General features: G+C 44.5%; 1 protein-coding gene and 1 long non-coding RNA gene across 3 annotated transcripts in view; one reads left to right on the plus strand and one right to left on the minus strand.

Moving 5' to 3' along the window:
• LOC133544230 (uncharacterized) overlaps positions 1-17130 on the plus strand; it is a 119979-nt gene extending 102849 nt beyond the window's left edge. The window contains exon 3 of the long non-coding RNA XR_009804609.1: positions 17006-17130. This is a non-coding gene — a long non-coding RNA (uncharacterized LOC133544230). The remainder of the gene's footprint in view (positions 1-17005) is intronic.
• LOC133544229 (rho GTPase-activating protein 6-like) overlaps positions 1-20000 on the minus strand; it is a 124781-nt gene that overhangs the window by 84171 nt on the left and 20610 nt on the right. The gene's annotated exons all lie outside the window — the stretch shown is intronic.

Below are 20000 nucleotides of genomic sequence, written 5' to 3' on the forward strand. Positions count from 1 at the left end.
TATGGTTCTAGAAATCTTTGCCAGCCAAGACTGTCTATAATTTCAATCCTACCTTATTCTGACATCAAACAATTTAGGGGCCCTTTTCAGGCCCCAGGGACAACTCTACTTTTATAGTGGTTAGTGAGGAATGTAGAAGTTAAACACTGAATTGTAGACCCATATGGAGCAATTTTTGGTCAGCTTGCTATGATCAGCACGTCCGTCTATAGAATCATGAGGACCTCAAACATCACTTTGCTGTGTGTGGCATTGAGGAAAGTGCAGAGCGACAAACTCATTTATGCATTCTCTACTGGGCTCTGCGACGTAAAACTCAGCTCAGTACAGGAAGCTTTAGTCAAGGGTGACTTCCTGGCGACCATCACCACACCCGACGAGGTCTAGCGGTGCTTTGTTCTTTGCGTACGGTGTGTGTATGTGTGTGTTTGTGTGTGTGTGTGTATGTGTGTGTGCGGTCAGCTATTATTGATTTCCAACAGGAAAGAGAACCATCCCTCCACTCCCGTGCCACAGTTGTTCTGTCACACCCACCAAAGTAGTTCCTGGAACTACGACTAGCAGTTTTACTTCCCAACAAAGGGGTGTAACGGTACACAAACATTTCGGTTTGGTACATACCTCGGTTTAGAGGTCACGGTTCGGTTAATTTTCGGTACAGTAAGAAAACATCCATCCATCATCCATCCATCATCTTCCGCTTATCCGAGGTCGGGTCGCGGGGGCAACAGCCTAAGCAGGGAAACCCAGACTTCCCTCTCCCCAGCCACTTCGTCTAGCTCTTCCCGGGGGATCCCGAGGCGTTCCCAGGCCAGCCGGGAGACATAGTCTTCCCAACGTGTCCTGGGTCTTCCCCGTGGCCTCCTACCGGTTGGACGTGCCCTAAACACCTCCCTAGGGAGGCGTTCGGGTGGCATCCTGACCAGATGCCCGAACCACCTCATCTGGCTCCTCTCGATGTGAAGGAGCAGCGGCTTTACTTTGAGTTCCTCCCGGATGGCAGAGCTTCTCACCCTATCTCTAAGGGAGAGCCCCGCCACACGGCGGAGGAAACTCATTTCGGCCGCTTGTACCCGTGATCTTATCCTTTCGGTCATGACCCAAAGCTCATGACCATAGGTGAGGATGGGAACGTAGATCGACCGGTAAATTGAGAGCTTTGCCTTCCGGCTCAGCTCCTTCTTCACCACAACGGACCGGTACAACGTCCGCATTACTGAAGACGCCGCACCGATCCGCCTGTCGATCTCCCGATCCACTCTTCCCTCACTCGTGAACAAGACTCCTAGGTACTTGAACTCCTCCACTTGGGGCAGGGTCTCCTCCCCAACCCGGAGATGGCACTCCACCCTTTTCCGGGCGAGAACCATGGACTCGGACTTGGAGGTGCTGATTCTCATTCCGGTCGCTTCACACTCGGCTGCGAACCGATCCAGCGAGAGCTGAAGATCCCGGTCAGATGAAGCCATCAGGACCACATCATCTGCAAAAAGCAGAGACCTAATCCTGCGGTTACCAAACCGGAACCCCTCAACGCCTTGACTGCGCCTAGAAATTCTGTCCATAAAAGTTATGAACAGAATCGGTGACAAAGGACAGCCTTGGCGGAGTCCAACCCTCACTGGAAATGTGTTCGACTTACTGCCGGCAATGCGGACCAAGCTCTGGCACTGATCGTACAGGGAACGGACCGCCACAATAAGACAGTCCGATACCCCATACTCTCTGAGCACTCCCCACAGGACTTCCCGAGGGACACGGTCGAATGCCTTCTCCAAGTCCACAAAGCACATGTAGACTGGTTGGGCAAACTCCCATGCACCCTCAAGAACCCTGCCGAGAGTATAGAGCTGGTCCACAGTTCCACGACCAGGACGAAAACCACACTGTTCCTCCTGAATCCGAGGTTCGACTATCCGACGTAGCCTCCTCTCCAGTACACCTGAATAAACCTTACCGGGAAGGCTGAGGAGTGTGATCCCACGATAGTTGGAACACACCCTCCGGTCCCCCTTCTTAAAGAGAGGAACCACCACCCCGGTCTGCCAATCCAGAGGTACCGCCCCCGATGTCCACGCGATGCTGCAAAGTCTTGTCAACCAAGACAGCCCCACAGCATCCAGAGCCTTAAGGAACTCCGGGCGGATCTCGTCCACCCCTGGGGCCTTGCCACCGAGGAGCTTTTTAACTACCTCAGCGACCTCAGCCCCAGAAATAGGTGAGTCCACCACAGATTCCCCAGGCACTGCTTCCTCATAGGAAGACGTGTTGGTGGGATTGAGGAGGTCTTCGAAGTATTCCTTCCACCTATCCAAAACATCCGCAGTCGAGGTCAGCAGAACACCATCCGCACCATACACGGTGTTGATAGTGCACTGTTTCCCCTTCCTGAGGCGGCGGACGGTGGTCCAGAATCGCTTCGAAGCCGTCCGGAAGTCGTTTTCCATGGCTTCCCCGAACTCTTCCCATGTCCGAGTTTTTGCCTCCGCGACCGCTGAAGCTGCACACCGCTTGGCCTGTCGGTACCTGTCCACTGCCTCCGGAGTCCTATGAGCCAAAAGGACCCGATAGGACTCCTTCTTCAGCTTGACGGCATCCCTCACCGCTGGTGTCCACCAAGGGGTTTTAGGATTGCCGCCCCGACAGGCACCAACTACCTTGCGGCCACAGCTCCGATCTGCCGCCTCGACAATAGAGGTGCGGAACATGGTCCACTCGGACTCAATGTCCAGCACCTCCCTCGTGACATGTTCAAAGTTCTTCCGGAGGTGGGAATTGAAACTTTGTCTGACAGGAGACTCTGCCAGACGTTCCCAGCAGACCCTCACAATGCGTTTGGGCCTCCCAGGTCTGTCCGGCATCCTCCCCCACCATCGCAGCCAACTCACCACCAGGTGGTGATCGGTAGAAAGCTCCGCCCCTCTCTTCACCCGAGTGTCCAAAACATAAGGCCGCAAATCCGATGACACAACTACAAAGTCGATCATGGAACTGCGGCCTAGGGTGTCCTGGTGCCAAGTGCACATATGAACACCCTTATGTTTGAACATGGTGTTTGTTATGGACAAACCGTGACGAGCACAAAAGTCCAATAACAAAACACCACTCGGGTTCAAATCCGGGCGGCCATTCTTCCCAATCACGCCTCTCCAGGTTTCACTGTCGTTGCCAACGTGAGCGTTGAAGTCTCCCAGTAGGACAAGGGAATCACCCGGGGGAGCACTTTCCAGTACTCCCTCGAGCGCTTCCAAAAAGGGTGGGTACTCTGAACTGCTGTTTGGTGCGTAAGCACAAACAACAGTCAGGACCCGTCCCCCCACCCGAAGGCGGAGGGAGGCTACCCTTTCGTCCACCGGGTTGAACTCCAACGTACAGGCTTTGAGCCGGGGGGAAACAAGAATTGCCACCCCAGCCCGTCGCCTCTCACTGTCGGCAACGCCAGAGTGGAAGAGGGTCCAATCCCTCTCGAGAGAAGTGGTTCCAGAGCCCTTGCTGTGCGTCGAAGTGAGTCCGACTATATCCAGCCGGAATTTCTCGACTTCGCGCACTAGCTCAGGCTCTTTCCCCCCCAGTGACGTGACGTTCCACGTCCCAAGAGCTAGCTTCTGTAGCCGAGGATCGGACCGCCAAGTGCCCTGCCTTCGGCTGTCGCCCAGCTCACAATGCACCCGACCTCTATGGCCCCTGCTATGGGTGGTGAGCCCATTGGAGGGGTGACCCACGTTGCCTCTTCGGGCTGTGCCCGGCCGGGCCCCATGGGAACAGGCCCGGCCACCAGGCGCTCGCCATCGTGCCCCACCTCCGGGCCTGGCTCCAGAGGGGGGCCCCGGTGACCCGCGTCCGGGCGAGGGAAATCTGGGTCCATGATGTTTCTTCTTCATAAAGGTCTTCGAGCTGCTCTTTGTCTGATCCCTCACCTAGAACCTGTTTGCCTTGGGAGACCCTACCAGGGGGCTTTATGCCCCCGGACAACATAGCTCCTAGGATCATTGGGACACGCAAACTCCTCTACCACGATAAGGTTGCAGCTCAGAGAGGAGAGTAAGAAAACAACAAAATATAAATTTTTTGGTTGTTTGTTTACCAAATTTGTAAACAATGGCTTTATCATTTTAACATTGGGAACACTATAATAATTCTACCCACGTTAATCAACATTAAACTGCCTCAAATTGTTGCTGAAATTAAATAAAACGACATAACTTTTCTTCTACATAAAAAAATTGCAACATTAGTTTCCAGTTAACTCATCATGCTTAATTTATCACAGCATTTGGGAAGCTTGTAGTTGATTTTTATTATGTAAATTTTATATTTTTAATCAACATGTGATAGCAGGGACCCTGCCATTCAAAACTTTTCTGTCCATGAAACAAACACACACACTGCAAAATGAGCTAACGTTACGCTAAAAGCTAATCAGCCTTCACCTCAAGCCAGAACTGCGAGCGAGCTGAGCTGCAGTTTAAGTTTCTAGAAGGTCAACGGGCTCATAGTGATGTTAGTAGTAGTTGACTGGGAGGCGTTTATTATCGTTTGGGGAGAGTACGCTGCCTTATGCTCACCTGCTAAACACCTATCTGCTCGACGCTGAAGCATTTACTACATGCGCTCTGAATACGCACTGCTGATTGGCTGTTACCGCTATATATGTAACCAATCAGATGGTTGTGTGGGTGGGACAATGCTGGGTGCTGAGACAGAGGCAGAAGAAGCAAAGCAGCTACTACTTCGGTACACCCCATACCGAACCGGTTCAATACAAATACACGTACCTTTACACCCCTACAACGAGAGTCAAAGCGGACAAGGGTCATATTATGATTTGTTTTTCTACATTCAAACCACTTCTTTATGGTCGACATAACATGTAATGGTAGTTCTTAGGTCAAACATTTGCCTGGATTATGTTTTACAGGCCAGATCGTCTCTTAAGAATGCTCCAATTTGTGGGCGGGTGGTTCCACTTTAACTTCTTCTTCTCCACGCCCACTTTCTTGTAGTTTTTAGTGCTTCCATATGGAGTCTACCGATAGATACAAATTGGAACAATACACTACTTTGTATTGGAAATGGCAACAACGTAGCATGCATGTCCATGCACAACCTTATTGACTACAGGAAGTACACTAACGCGGATGCGCGCAAGGCATTCTTAGTACATTTATACCAAGTACGGATAATCCGGTGACGTCACAGGTTGTGCAAATTCCAAACGGCTTGTTTGGAGGAAGTAGGAAGGAAGGCAAGATTATTTTATAAATATTTCTGCTATGCCTTACCATGCTTCACCTCAAGGAATGTTTGCAGAGCGTTTGGAGCGAACAGCACGCACAAAACCCTTCCTTTGAAACAACGACCGAGTCCCACACAATCTATGCCATCTTTGTTTATATTGAGCATTTCTTCTTTAATTGGTTATCAAAGCTTTTTTTATGTTATCAGTGTGACTTTGGAATTCCTTATATTGGCCCGATGTATACCTAGTTATTTTTATCATGCACCTTCAGTATGCAAATATACACCACTGCAAACTAAACCACAATATTTAAAGTCCATACTACCCGAAGTTATCACCAGTCGAACCAGGGAGTGAATTTAAAAACAATCGTTAACGGACACGAATGGACTTTTATCGTCCTGCAGGTAAATAGGGACTGTTTGAGTGTAAAGAATGTGTGTGTGTGTGTGTGTGTGTGTGTGTGTGTGTGTGTGTGTGTGTGTGTGTGTGTGTGTGTGTGTGTGTGTGTGTGTGTGTGTGTGTGTGTTGATCCTTACATTCCTGTGGAAGCCTCGAGAGCAGCTAATCCAGTCTCAGTCAATGGCCTCTTGAACTTTTAGGTCACACACACACACACACACACACACACACACACGCACACACACGCACACGAGCACTTGTGTTTGTTCAATGTTCAAATATATGCACACCCGGCCATTATGTGTACAAGCATGTGTCCCATTTGCCGAAGTATGTTGTTTTGTCCATGAACAATGTGATCACGTTCTGTTTAGTTATGTTCCGTTTTGTTTTTGACTCCCATCAGTTCCTGTTTTTGCGCACCCTGGTTTGTTTTAGTTTCCAAGACAACCATTAGTTTCACCTGGCTCATTTGTTTGGACTCACGCACCTGTCAATAATCACTATTTAAGCCTGTAGTTGCCAGGCAGTCAGCTGACGACATCACCCTCTATCATCCTCTACACACCCTTGCTCCATGCTGACGATCCATGCTCTTTTCTCGTTCCCCGTAAGTTTTGTTATTCATGCCATAGTCTGCAAGTTTTGTTTTACGTCCATAGTTTATGTTGTAGTAATAGTTTTGTTTCATAGCCAAGTTGTTGTACCTCCACTGTGAGCGCCTTTCGTTTGTTCCCTTTTTTCGAGTTAATAATAACTAAAGATGTCCTTACCTTCGTGTCCGATCCGGTCGCTTTGCACCACGGGAAAACAAACCACACCATAGTCCACGCCTTGACAAAAAAATAATCAGTATGGTTCTAATTTTCATAACCAAGATGTTGCCAAAGGCACAGTGACCCTTCATTTTGATTACTACCCCCCAAAAAGGTGCCTTAAGGTGTACAATTCACTGATCGCGGAGCAGAGAGGTAGAGGCATGGGTAACGTTAGCTGTGATGCTAGCGGAGCCGTGCGAGTGGTAATAAGAGAGAAAGAAGGTGCAAATCTGGTAACAAATGAAGGAATAATTAATTCCCAAGAAAAACAGCAGGGGGTCCATCGTCTGGCGGTGGTGTGGCTTCAAGCGGGAATATATCGAACAGACAACCGTAATTTGTTAAGTGTGGGGTAAAAGCGTTGCTACAAAAAGTAGCATTACTGCTACTTGTCTCCTTGGACGTATCCTCGCTCATCCATGCGGACTGGACACTGGCCGGGAGTGGAGTCGGCTGTCTTGGTTGCTTTGTTGGGTCTGCTCCTGTCTCTGGCCATCCTTCCTCCACCCCAGCGGACGATGGCGTGGAACACCGCAGAGGTCACCACAGTGGATATGTTTCTTTTACTTTTTATTCATAGCTGTATGTTAAACAAGGTGACACGGTAAAGAATCTGGGTATTATCTTCGACCCAACTCTCTCCTTTGAGGCACACATTAAAAGCGTTACTAAAACGGCCTTCTTTCATCTCCGTAATATCGCTAAAATTCGCTCCATTCTGTCCACTAAAGACGCTGAGATCATTATCCATGCGTTTGTTACGTCTCGTCTCGATTACTGTAACGTATTATTTTCGGGTCTCCCCATGTCTAGCATTAAAAGATTACGGTTGGTACAAAATGCGGCTGCTAGACTTTTGACAAGAACAAGAAAGTTTGATCACATTACGCCTGTACTGTATATACCTTTATATACATACATACATACATATATACCTATACTGTATATACCTTTGTATACATATATACATACATATATACCTATACTGTATATACCTTTGTATACATATATACATACATATATGCCTATACTGTATATACCTTTATATACATATATACCTATACTGTATATACCTTTGTATACATATATACATACATATATGCCTATACTGTATATACCTTTGTATACATATATACATACATATATGCCTATACTGTATATACCTTTGTATACATATATACATACATATATGCCTATACTGTATATACCTTTGTATACATATATACATACATATATACCTATACTGTATATACCTTTGTATACATATATACATACATATTTGCCTATACTGTATATACCTTTGTATACATATATACATACATATATGCCTATACTGTATATACCTTTATATACATATATACATACATATATACCTATACTGTATATACCTTTGTATACATATATACATACATATATGCCTATACTGTATATACCTTTATATACATATATACATACATATATACCTATACTGTATATACCTTTGTATGCATATATACATACATATATGCCTATACTGTATATACCTTTGTATACATATATACATACATATATGCCTATACTGTATATACCTTTGTATACATATATACATACATATATACCTATACTGTATATACCTTTGTATACATATATACATACATATATGCCTATACTGTATATACCTTTGTATACATATATACATACATATATACCTATACTGTATATACCTGCACTGGCTTCCTGTGCACTTAAGATGTGACTTTAAGGTTTTACTACTTACGTATAAAATACTACACGGTCTAGCTCCATCCTATCTTGCCGATAGTATTGTACCATATGTCCCGGCAAGAAATCTGCGTTCAAAGGACTCCGGCTTATTAGTGATTCCCAAAGCCCAAAAAAAGTCTGCGGGCTGTAGAGCTTTTTCATTTCGGGCTCCAGTACTCTGGAATGCCCTCCCGGTAACAGTTCGAGATGCCACCTCAGTAGAAGCATTTAAGTCTCACCTTAAAACTCATTTGTATACTCTAGCCTTTAAATAGACTCCCTTTTTAGACCAGTTGATCTGCCGTTTCTTTTCTTTTTATTCTATGTCCCACTCTCCTTTGTGGAGGGAGTCCGGTCCGATCCGGTGGCCATGTACTGCTCGCCTGTGTATCGGCTGGGGACATCTCTGCGCTGCTGATCAGCCTCCGCTTGGGATGGTTTCCTGCTGGCTCCGCTGTGAACGGGACTCTCGCTGCTGTGTTGGATCCGCTTTGGACTGGACTCTCGAGACTGTGTTGGATCCATTATGGATTGATCTTTCACAGTATCATGTTCTCATAGTCATCATTGTCACCGACGTCCCACTGGGTGTGAGTTTTCCTTGCCCTTATGTGGGCCTACCGAGGATGTCGTAGTGGTTTGTGCAGCCCTTTGAGACACTAGTGATTTAGGGCTATATAAGTAAACATTGATTAGTTGACTGCATGTAGAAGTGTCTGGTTGTATCTGCTGCTTTAATGTCTTTAATGTCCTATGTGTTCTTTGATGTTTGATGTTTCCCCTCTTACACACATGTAAGAGGGGTGTGTACTATGGCTATGAGTTGTTGTTTTTTTCCCTTGGCCTCAGTCTGCACCCTCTCTCTAGGGCCCAGGCTAAGACCGATTTTTTTATTTTATTTTAATCATCTATTTTTTTCTCCCCCCCCCCTGGTTACACCTGTATCTTATCTTTTTTTGTAAGGGACGCTGGAAGCCGGCAGACCCGTCAGCGATCCTGTTCTGTCTCCCTTTAATGTTTGTCTGATCTTGAATGGGATTGTGCTGAAAATTGTAATTTTCCTGACGGAATAAATAAAGTACTATCTAATCTAACTTTTTGACACTGCTTATTATTAACATTTCTGTTTCCCCCCCGAGCCCACAATGTCTAAGTTGGGGGTTAACACGTGAAGATTGCAGCACGGCAGAGCGCCTGCAGGTACATCAATTTGACAAAACACATTCCTTGACTGGATTACGGTGCGGTCCCTGCTGAGTGATGCTGATGGAGGGAGTGAGAACACATACATTACGGTTTAGGCTGCAGGAATGCAGTCGGTAGCCAAGACGCGCTTTTCATAAAACGGCAGATTTATGGAAATAATAGAATCCCCGTCCGCTCTGCACGGATCACACTGTATGGGCTTCAGATGTGCATTAGCAATGGCGGACGTTTTGCCCCACGACCTTTGACCTGCGAACACATTGAAGCAGTTTGGGAGATGATCCGTGACGCCTGCCCGCCCCTTTTTTTTCGGAGTGGCAACACTTCCTGGAAATTTCTCCTTCAAAGTAAATGAGATGCTCTCGGTTGTGGAATTTGTGGAGAGATTCTGCGCATGAGATCACTTTTGGATTCATGCTTTAAATTGTGCCAGATGGGGAAGTTGAATCATCGTTTAAAAGCTTTGGCAAGTTTGGCGGCGGGGATATAGGCTGAGTGGCGGGCTATAGGAACCATTGGATGCTGCGATCTGGATTTTTTTACCATCGAGAAAATTCTCTGTGAGAAGGAGAGACAAGAAAGAGCATGCAGTGTAATGCCCGCAGCTAAAAGCAACTGCGTGAGAACATATACTCAAATATCACAATATAGTCATTTTCTATATCGCACAGAGACAATCCCGCGATGTATCGAGTATATCGATATATCGCCCAGCCCTACCGCTACTCCAATCAGCATCAATTGTGGCTGGCAACAGACTAATGCTGTAGCAACATACAATACCTTTTATATTGTAAATGATCCACTCTACAGAGAAAAATATTGAAACAGTAAAATGCAAAGTCGACATGACAATCACGTTTGTATTTAGAGCTCAGTGCAGCGCTCGCAGTTTGTGGACGGCACATGTGCACCCTGAACTCCATTGTAAAAATGTGTGTTTCTACATTTGTTTGTTATATTTTATCCATCATCTTCCGCTTATCCGAGGTCGGGTCGCGGGGGCCGCAGCCTAAGCAGGGAAGCCCAGACTTCCCTCTCTCCAGCCACTTCGTCTAGCTCTTCCCGGGGGATCCCGAGGCGTTCCCAGGCCAGCCGGGAGACATAGTCTTCCCAACGTGTCCTGGGTCTTCCCCGTGGCCTCCTACCGGTTGGACGTGCCCGAAACACCTCCCTAGGGAGGCGGTCGGGTGGCATCCTGACCAGATGCCCGAACCACCTCATCTGGCTCCTCTCCATGTGAAGGAGCAGCGGCTTTACTTTGAGTTCCTCCCGGATGGCAGAGCTTCTCACCCTATCTCTAAGGGAGAGACCCGCCACCCGGCGGAGGAAACTCATTTCGGCCGCTTGTACCCGTGATCTTATCCTTTCGGTCATGACCCAGAGCTCATGACCATAGGTGAGGATGGGAACGTAGCTCGATCGGTAAATTGAGAGCTTTGCCTTCCGGCTCAGCTCCTTCTTCACCACAACGGATCGATACAACGTCCGCATTACTGAAGACACCGCACCGATCCGCCTGTCGATCTCACGAACCACTCTTCCCTCACTCGTGAACAAGACTCCGAGGTACTTGAACTCCTCCACTTGTTATATTTTATTTTATGATTAAATCTACCATGGGCAGCACAGTCGAGCAGAGGTTAGTGCATGTGCCTCACAATACGAAGGTACTGAGTTCAATCCCGGGCTCTGGATTTTTCTGTGTGGAGTTTGCATGTCCTCCCCGTGAGTGCGTGGGTTCCCTCCGGGTACTCCGGCTTCCTCCCACTTCCAAAGACATGCACCTGGGGATAGGTTGATTGGCAACACTAAATGGTCCCTAGTGTGTGAATGTGAGTGTGAATGTTGTCTGTCTATCTGTGTTGGCCCTGCGATGAGGTGGCGACTTGTCCAAGGTGTACCCCGCCATCTGCCCAAATTCAGCTGAGATAGGCTCCATCCCCCCCTGTAAACCCGAAAGGGACAAGCGGTAGAAAATGGATGGGATGGATTAAATCAACCATGTTTACATTGGTTAAGTTTGTAGTTATGTTACCTTTTAATTCGGCTATTATGGTGTCGTTTCGATCATTGTTTTGATTATATCACAATTGTAATATTTGAATGATGGTGGTAAAATGTGTTGTGGCAGTTGCGGATGTCACCAACTTGGCGTTGTGATGGACACTCAGTTGCTTTTAATGAACTGACAACATGATAATGCTGATCAGGAAGTACTTCGAGTTTAATGGTGTTGACGTAGTCTAAGTTTGTGGTGTCTTGGAAACGGCACCAATTATTTCCTCAGTTTTCCACTAACTTGATGTTTTGCCAAGATAATTATTTGTCATGTGTACATTTTCAGATGTGCTTGTTGTATTTTTGGCCGGAGCAAAAACAATTTTGAAGTTGTCTTTATTTTTAAGTTATCATGCCATAATTTTACTGGTCCGACCCGCTTGGGATACAATGAGACTGCAGAAGTAGATTTAAATGTCTATCAGGGGTGCCCACACTTTTTCTGCAGGCGAGCTACTTTTCAATTGACCAACTCGAGGGGATCTACCTCATTTATATATATCATTTATATTTATTTATTTATGAAAGAGACATTTTTGTAAACAAGTTAAATGTGTTTAATGATAATACAAGCATGTGTAACACATATAGATGACTTTCTTTCACGAAGACAAGAATATAAGTTGGTGTATTACCTGATTCTGATGACTTGCATTGATTGGAATCAGACAGTAATGATGATAACGCCCACATTTTCAAATGGAGGAGAAAAAAAGTTGTCCTTTCTGTACAATACCACATGAAAGTGGTTGGTTTTTGGCATCTAATTCATCCAGCTTCCATACACTTTACAAGAAAAACATTGCCGGCAAATTCCGTAGCTTGCTTGATTGACATTCACGGCACCCGAGGGTCTTGTGAGATGACGCTGGCTGCTGCCACTTCATTATTATGAAAAAATGACAGAGAGGAAGGCGAGAAACACTTTTTATTTCAACAGACTTTCGCGCCGTCCCTTCCGTCAAAACTCTAAAGGCCGACCGCACATTTCCTATCTTCACAATAAAAGCCCTGCTTCATTATGCCTGCGCTAACAAAATAAGAGTCTCGGAAAGCTGGCGTGCACAAGTGATGTGCACGCCAGCTTTCTGAGGGATCGCTTGTGCACGCCAGTTTTCCGAGACTCTGTATTTAGTTAGCGCAGGCAGCATGAAGCAGGGCTTTTATCGTGAAGATAGGAAATGTGCAGTCGGCCTTTAGAGTTTTGACGGAAGGTACGGCGCGAGAGTCTGTTGAAATAAAAAGTGTTTCTCGCCTTCCTCTCGGTCATATTTTCATAATAATGATCTTGCAGCAGCCAGCGTCATCTCACAAGACCCTCCGGTACCGTGAATGTCATTTAAGTGACGTCTTGGTGAAGATTGATGATCACTCCTTTTTAGGTCTATTTTTTTTTTTAAAGCCTAGCTGGAGATCGACTGACACACCCCCCGCGGTCGACTGGTAGCTCGCGATCGACGTAATGGGCACCCCTGGTCTATATCTTTCGAAAAAAAATGCTGTTTTCCTTTTAAGAACGCTAGGAAGCTTTGATGTTTTTTTGTTTGTTGTTATTGCTGCTATTTTGTTTGTCCTTTCGTTACATTATCATTATCTGTTTTCATCAGCGTTTTGTCTGCCCTTGCTAGCGAAACAACACAGCGAGTGAAACATGTCGAAGAGACAGATAACTCCAATAAATCTTGCTTGTCATGGCAGTACATTTTATGCGAGAGCATTAAAGCGCAGGCATGTCGGACATCTGGAGAATGTGGCGTCCGACTCTCTTCGTTAAGATAGTTAGCTCATGAGAAATAGATTTAATCATCATTTTAGCCAAAGATTACCAGCTAAACTTTGTCTATATCTTTCTAAAAAATGCTCTTTTTTTTTTAAGAAAGCTAGTAAGCTTTGATGTTTTTTTCGTTTGTTGTTATTGCCGCTATGATTATATGATTTTATTATCCATCCATCCATCCATTTTCTACCGCTTGTCCCTTTCGAGGTCGCTGGGGATGCTGGAGCCTATCTTCGCTGCATTCGGGCGGAAGGCGTCGTACACCCTGGACAAGTCGCCACCTCATCGCAGGGCCAACACAGACAGACAGACAACATTCACACTCACATTCACACACCATGGACCATTTTAGTGTTGCCAATCAACCTATATTATGTTATATTATATTGATTGTATTATAATTGTAATATTTGAATGATGGTAAAAAAAAAAAAAACTCCAAAAACATGCACCTGGGGATGGGTTGATTGGCAACACTAAATTGGAAAAGTGAATGAATGTGGGTGTGAATGCTGTCTGTCTATCTGTGTTGGCCCTGTGATGAGGAGGCGACTTGTCCAGGGTGTACCCCGCCTTCCGCCCGAATGCAGCGAAGATAGGCTCCAGCACTCCCCTCAACCCCAAAAGGGACAAGCGGTTGGAAATGGATGGACGGTAAATGAATGTGTTGTGGCAGTTGCGGATGTCACCAATGTGGCGGAGTGAGGAAACACTCGGTTGCTCAAATACATTTTTGTTTTTGTTAGCACTTTGCCATCCATTTCCTACCGTTTGTCCCTTTTGAGGTCGCTGGGGATGCTGGAGCCTATCTCCAAGCCTTTCTACATTTAATGTGCTTTTTTTGATTGATTGATTGAGACTTTTATTAGTAGATTGCACAGTACAGTACATATTCCGTACAATTGACCACTAAATGGTAACATCCCAATACGTTTTTCAACTTGTTTAAGTCGGGGTCCACAATAATCAACATTGAACTGCCTCCAGTTGTTGCTCGGATGAAATAAAATGACAAAAGTTTTCTTCTACATATAAAAAGTGCTAAATTAAACAGTTTCAAGTGAACTCAGCCTCAGATTAACTTTTGTTTCCCCATCCACCCCCAGCTTGGCTAACTTGGCAGTAAGACGATATGGGCTTATTGTTCTTCCACCATAGAAGTGGGTCAAAATCTAGTTTTAATGCAATACAGCAACCCCCTACGACCCTGAAAGGGATTCGCGGTAAAAAAAAATGGAAATGGATGAATGGTAAATGAATGTGTTGTGGCAGTTGTGGATGTCCCCAATGTGGCGGCATGAGGAAACACTCTGTTGCTCTAATACATTTTTGTTTTTATCAGCACTTTGCCTGCCCTTGCTTTTAAATTGACAAATCTTTAATAGAGTTATTTTTAAAAGCCTAACGAGCAGCATAGAAAAAGTATAAATTAGGGGTTGAACAGATCTTGTCACGGTTCGGTTCAGTGTACATTGTTGTTGTTTTTCCCACCCCACAATACCATGCATCTCAATAATCCAACATTAGCCTTTATCACTTTAGGTACATTTTATACAATCAACATAAAGTGAAACACAAGCTTTAATGAATAAATGCTTAATGAATGCTCCCCAAGACAAATGTTTCTCCTCACAATGACAGCATTTCAGTCACATTTAAGTCAACTGACATTTCAACACGAGCTTTCATTATTATTGGCCAACTCCCGGAAACCATAAGGCCTAACTTTACTTCACGGTGCATAAAATTAGAACCAAACATTCAAGCTCCAATCTGATTAGTAACACACACAGGAAAAAAAAACATGATCAATACACTCACTATGTGCACATGGACACATTTAATCGGATTAAAAGCCTAACCTGTTTAAATATGCTTAATGCAAACACGCCATTCAGAATATTCTGACCCGATCACACATGCTCGGATCAAACTTTCATTCCGATCGAGATTGTAATCGGATTGTAGTCCATGAAAACACATCTTCCGAAATTCGGATTTTATTTATCCTTACTGCGCATGGCTTCGACGTCCACTATACTTTGGTGAAGTAGCGGAGACTACATGTATTAGTCCCGGAATGAAGCAATTGTCTTGCTGCTGTCCTCCCCACCCCCACCCCCGCCCCATATTCAACATGCGCAGAAGTAGCGTTATAAACTGTTGCGTTTGTTTCTCTAAAAACAAGACTAGCAAAAACAAAAGTAGTGAACAGAAGGGTGTTGTTGATAAATTGCTTTGGCTTTGCATAATAGAGTTTTAACTTGCACTTGCAGATGTAGCGACAAACTGTAGTTACTGACAGTGGTTTTCTGAAGTGTTCCTGAGCCCGTGTGGTGATATCCTTTATACAATGTGGGGCAATATAGCACAGTTGGTAAAATAAATTATAAATAAATAAATGGGTTGTACTTGTAGAGCGCTTTTCTACCTTCAAGGTACTCAAAGTGCTTTGACACTACTTCCACATTTACCCATTCACACACACATTCACACACTGATGGAGGGAGCTGCCATGCAAGGCGCTAACCAGCACCCATCAGGAGCAAGGGTGAAGTGTCTTGCTCAGGACACAACGGCCCGCTTCCACCATCCTAGTCACTGCCGTTGTGTCCTTGGGCAAGACACTTTACCCACCTGCTCCCAGTGCCACCCACAGTATGTGAGTGGCACTGGTTATTGCCTAAGGCAGGGGTCTCAAACATGCGGCCCGCGAGACGTTATTATGCAGCCCGCATTTTGATATGAAGATTTAATGTTGGTACGGCCCGCAAGTTTAATATGAACGGCGTTTGACAACGTTATGCTTGCCAACACCTAATTTACCCAGGAGACCCCTGATATCATGTTAGACCCGCTCGACATCCATTGCTTTCGGTCCCCTAGAGGGGGGGGGGGTTGCCCACATCTGAGGTCCTCTCCAAGGTTTCTCATAGTCAGCATTGTCACTGGCGTCCCACTGGATGTGAATTCTCCCTGCCCACTGGGTGTGAGTTTTCCTTGCCCTTTTGTGGGTTCTTCCGAGGATGTTGTAGTCGTAATGATTTGTGCAGCCCTTTGAGACATTTGTGGTTTGGGGCTATATAAATAAACATTGATTGATTGATTGATTGAATTACAGGGCACCAATTCTCTCAAAGCCACTGTCGATTTTTACCAGATCAACATCATTCAGGGAGTGCCTTAAAGGCACTGCTTTTGGCGCCCCCTACATCCTGAACTGACAACGTGCAGACCCAGTTGTATGTTGCATCTGGCTATGTGAGACGCAAGTGATATATTTGATCAACAGCTACACACGTCACACAAAGGGTGGCCGTAAAAAAAAAACTTTTAGACTGTTACAAATATGCGCCACACTGTGAACCCACACCAAACAAGAATGACAAACATATTTTGGGAGAACATCCGCATTGTAACACAACAGAACAATTACCCAGAAACATGTTGCAGGCATTCCAAATGAGCTAATATTTGCAGAAAATAACAAAGTTTACCAGTTCAAACATTAAGTATCTTGTCTTTAAAGTCCATTCAATTGAAAATAGGTTGAAAAGGATTTGCAAATCATGGTATTCTGTTTTTATTTACCATTTACACAACGTGCCAACTTTGGTTATGTATTTCCAAATCTCACCAGCAAACCTGAAACCTATATGACGTCCGTACACTCGGTATTAGCTTAATCTGCAAACCCTCTCTCCAACTTTCTCCTCCGTGCATCACCGTTCTGTTTTTTTCCTTTTCTTCTTCCTGCAGTCTTCCCGTGTCTCCATAAAAAGACAAGTCTCAAGGAGGGTGGACTTCTCCTTGCCTGTTGATAATAAAACAAGCATCGCTCCACCCCGACCCACTCCCACAAGCGACAGGTTCTGGTAAGGAGATGCACGGCGAGGTGTGGGTTTGAAACTATTTCCCTGCGGCGCTACGCAGTCGAGCAAAAGCAAGAACGCATTTAAATCACGTCCTTAGGAAGAGTGGCAGCGAGTCACTTCCTCACAAAATGGACAACAAGCGTTATGTCTGCTGACTTGTTCTCCAGGTCAAAGTTTAGTTAAAAGAATCTTGTGATCAGTTTAAATTGAACCACAGTACTAATGAAAAGAGGCCACACACACACACACACATCCATATATACAAACCCTGTCTCCATATGAGTTGGGAAATTGTGTTTGATGTAAATATAAACAGAATACAATGATTTGCAAATCCTTTTCAACCCATATTCAGTTGAATATGCTACAAAGACAACATATTTGATGTTCAAACTGATATTTTTTTTGTTGCAAATAATCATTAACTTTAGAATTTGATGCCAGCAACACGTGACAAAGAAGTTGGGAAAGTTGAGGAATGCTCATCAAACACTTATTTGGAACATCCCACAGGTGTGCAGGCTAATTGGGAACAGGTGGGTGCCATGATTGGGTATAAAAACAGCTTCCCAAAAAATGCTCAGTCTTTCACAAGAAAGGATGGGGCGAGGTACACCCCTTTGTCCACAACTGCGTGAGCAAATAGTCAAACAGTTTAAGAACAACGTTTCTCGAAGTGCAATTGCAAGAAATTTAGGGATTTCAACATATACGCTCCATAATATCATCAAAAGGTTCAGAGAATCTGGAGAAATCACTCCACGTAAGCGGCATGGCCGGAAACCAACATTGAATGACCGTGACTTTCGATCCCTCAGACGGCACTGTATCAAAAATCGACATCAATTTCTAAAGGATATCACCACATTGGCTCAGCAACACTTCAGAAAACCACTGTCACTAAATACAGTTGGTCGCTACATCTGTAAGTACAAGTTAAAGCTCTACTATGCCAAGCGAAATCCATTTATCAACAACATCCAGAAACGCCGCCGGCTTCTCTGGCCCCGAGTTCATCTAAGATAGACCCATGCAAAGTGGAAAAGTGTTCTGACGAGTCCACAGTTGAAATTGTTTTTGGAAATATTCGACATCGTGTCATCCAGACCAGAGGGGAAGCGAACCATCCAGACTGTTATCAACGCAAAATTCAAAAGCCAGCATCTGTGATGGTATGGGGGTGCATTATCCCCAAGGCATGGGTAACTTACACATCTGTGAAGGCACCATTAATGCTGAAAAATACATACAGGTTTTGGAACAAATGTCTTTTTCACGCACGCCCCTGCTTATTTCAGCAAGACAATGCCAAGCCACATTCAGCACATGTTACAACAGCGTGGCGTGGGAATAAAAGAATGCGGGTACTTTCCTGGCCCGCCTGCAGTCCAGACCTGTCTCCCATGGAAAATGTGTGGCGCATTATGAAGCGTAAAATACGACAGCGGAGAACCCGGACTGTTGAACGACTGAAGCTCTACATAAAACAAGAATGGGAAAGAATTCCACTTTCAAAGCTTCAACAATTAGTTTCCTCAGTTCCCAAACGTTTTTTGAGTGTTGTTAAAAGAAAAGGTGATGTGAACATACCCTTTCCCAACTACTTTGGCATGTCTTGCAGCCATGAAATTCTAAGTTAATTATTAATTGCCAAAAAAAAGATAGTTTATGAGTTTGAACATCAAATATGTTGTCTTTGTAGCATATTCAACTGAATATGGGTTGAAAAGGATTTGCAAATCATTGTATTCCGTTTATATTTACATCTAACACAATTTCCCAACTCATATGGAAACACTGTTTGTACATTTGAGAACAAGGACGAAATAAAGTGCTTGACTTGAACAAATTGACCTCCTTTTGTCTGAAGGGGCTGTTTGCGTTTGGAGCGGCCGTGCAGTAAAACAAACACACTTCAGCAGGTAGCGAGATGACAGACGCGTTGTGCTGTTTGGCTTGAAGACGCGGCGGCGCGATGGAGGGGAAATGGGTGACGTCAAAGTGGGAGAGAAACGGGGGAGACTTTGGGGGCTTCTATAAACACAAACGGCACAGGAATAGAAGGCATTTGGCGTTTGAGGGTGGTGATGAGAGACAGACGCTCAGAGACTAATGGAGGCTTCAGGTCAGACAGGTGATCAATGTTTGTATCATACGAACATGACTATACATGATTCTATGTGTCTACATTCAAACATTCTTCTTCATACTGCATTAATATATGCTACTTTTAAACTTTCATGCAGAGAGGGAAATCACAGCTAAAAGTGTATTTATGAAACAGTTATTAAGCAGTGGCACAAACATTCATGTCAAGTGCAAGACTGTCAGAGACATTTTAAAACAAGCTATGAGTGCACTTTTGTGCATGATGTCACTAAGATGACATATCAAAACAACACTCAATTAAAGTGCATTTTTTGTACAGAACGCCACTACAATAGTTTAAAACCAATAAAGTGCACTTTTGTGCATGATGTCACTAAGATGACATATCAAAACAACACTAAATTAAAGTGCACGTTTTGTACAGAACACCACTACAGTAGTTTAAAACGAATAAAGTGCACTTTTGTGCATGATGTCGCTAAGATGACATATCAAAACAACACTCAATTAAAGTGCACTTTTTGTACAGAACGCCACTACAATAGTTTAAAACCAATAAAGTGCACTTTTGTGCATGATGTCACTAAGATGACATATCAAAGCAACACTAAATTAGAGATCACTTTTTGTACAGAACGCCACTACAATAGTTTAAAACCAATAAAGTGCACTTTTGTGCATGATGTCACTAAGATGACATATCAAAACAACACAAAATTAAAGTGCACTTTTTGTGCAGAACGCCACTACAATAGTTTAAAACGAATAAA

Source organism: Nerophis ophidion, linkage group LG27 (assembly GCF_033978795.1).
Source record: "Nerophis ophidion isolate RoL-2023_Sa linkage group LG27, RoL_Noph_v1.0, whole genome shotgun sequence".
NCBI lineage: Eukaryota > Metazoa > Chordata > Actinopteri > Syngnathiformes > Syngnathidae > Nerophis > Nerophis ophidion.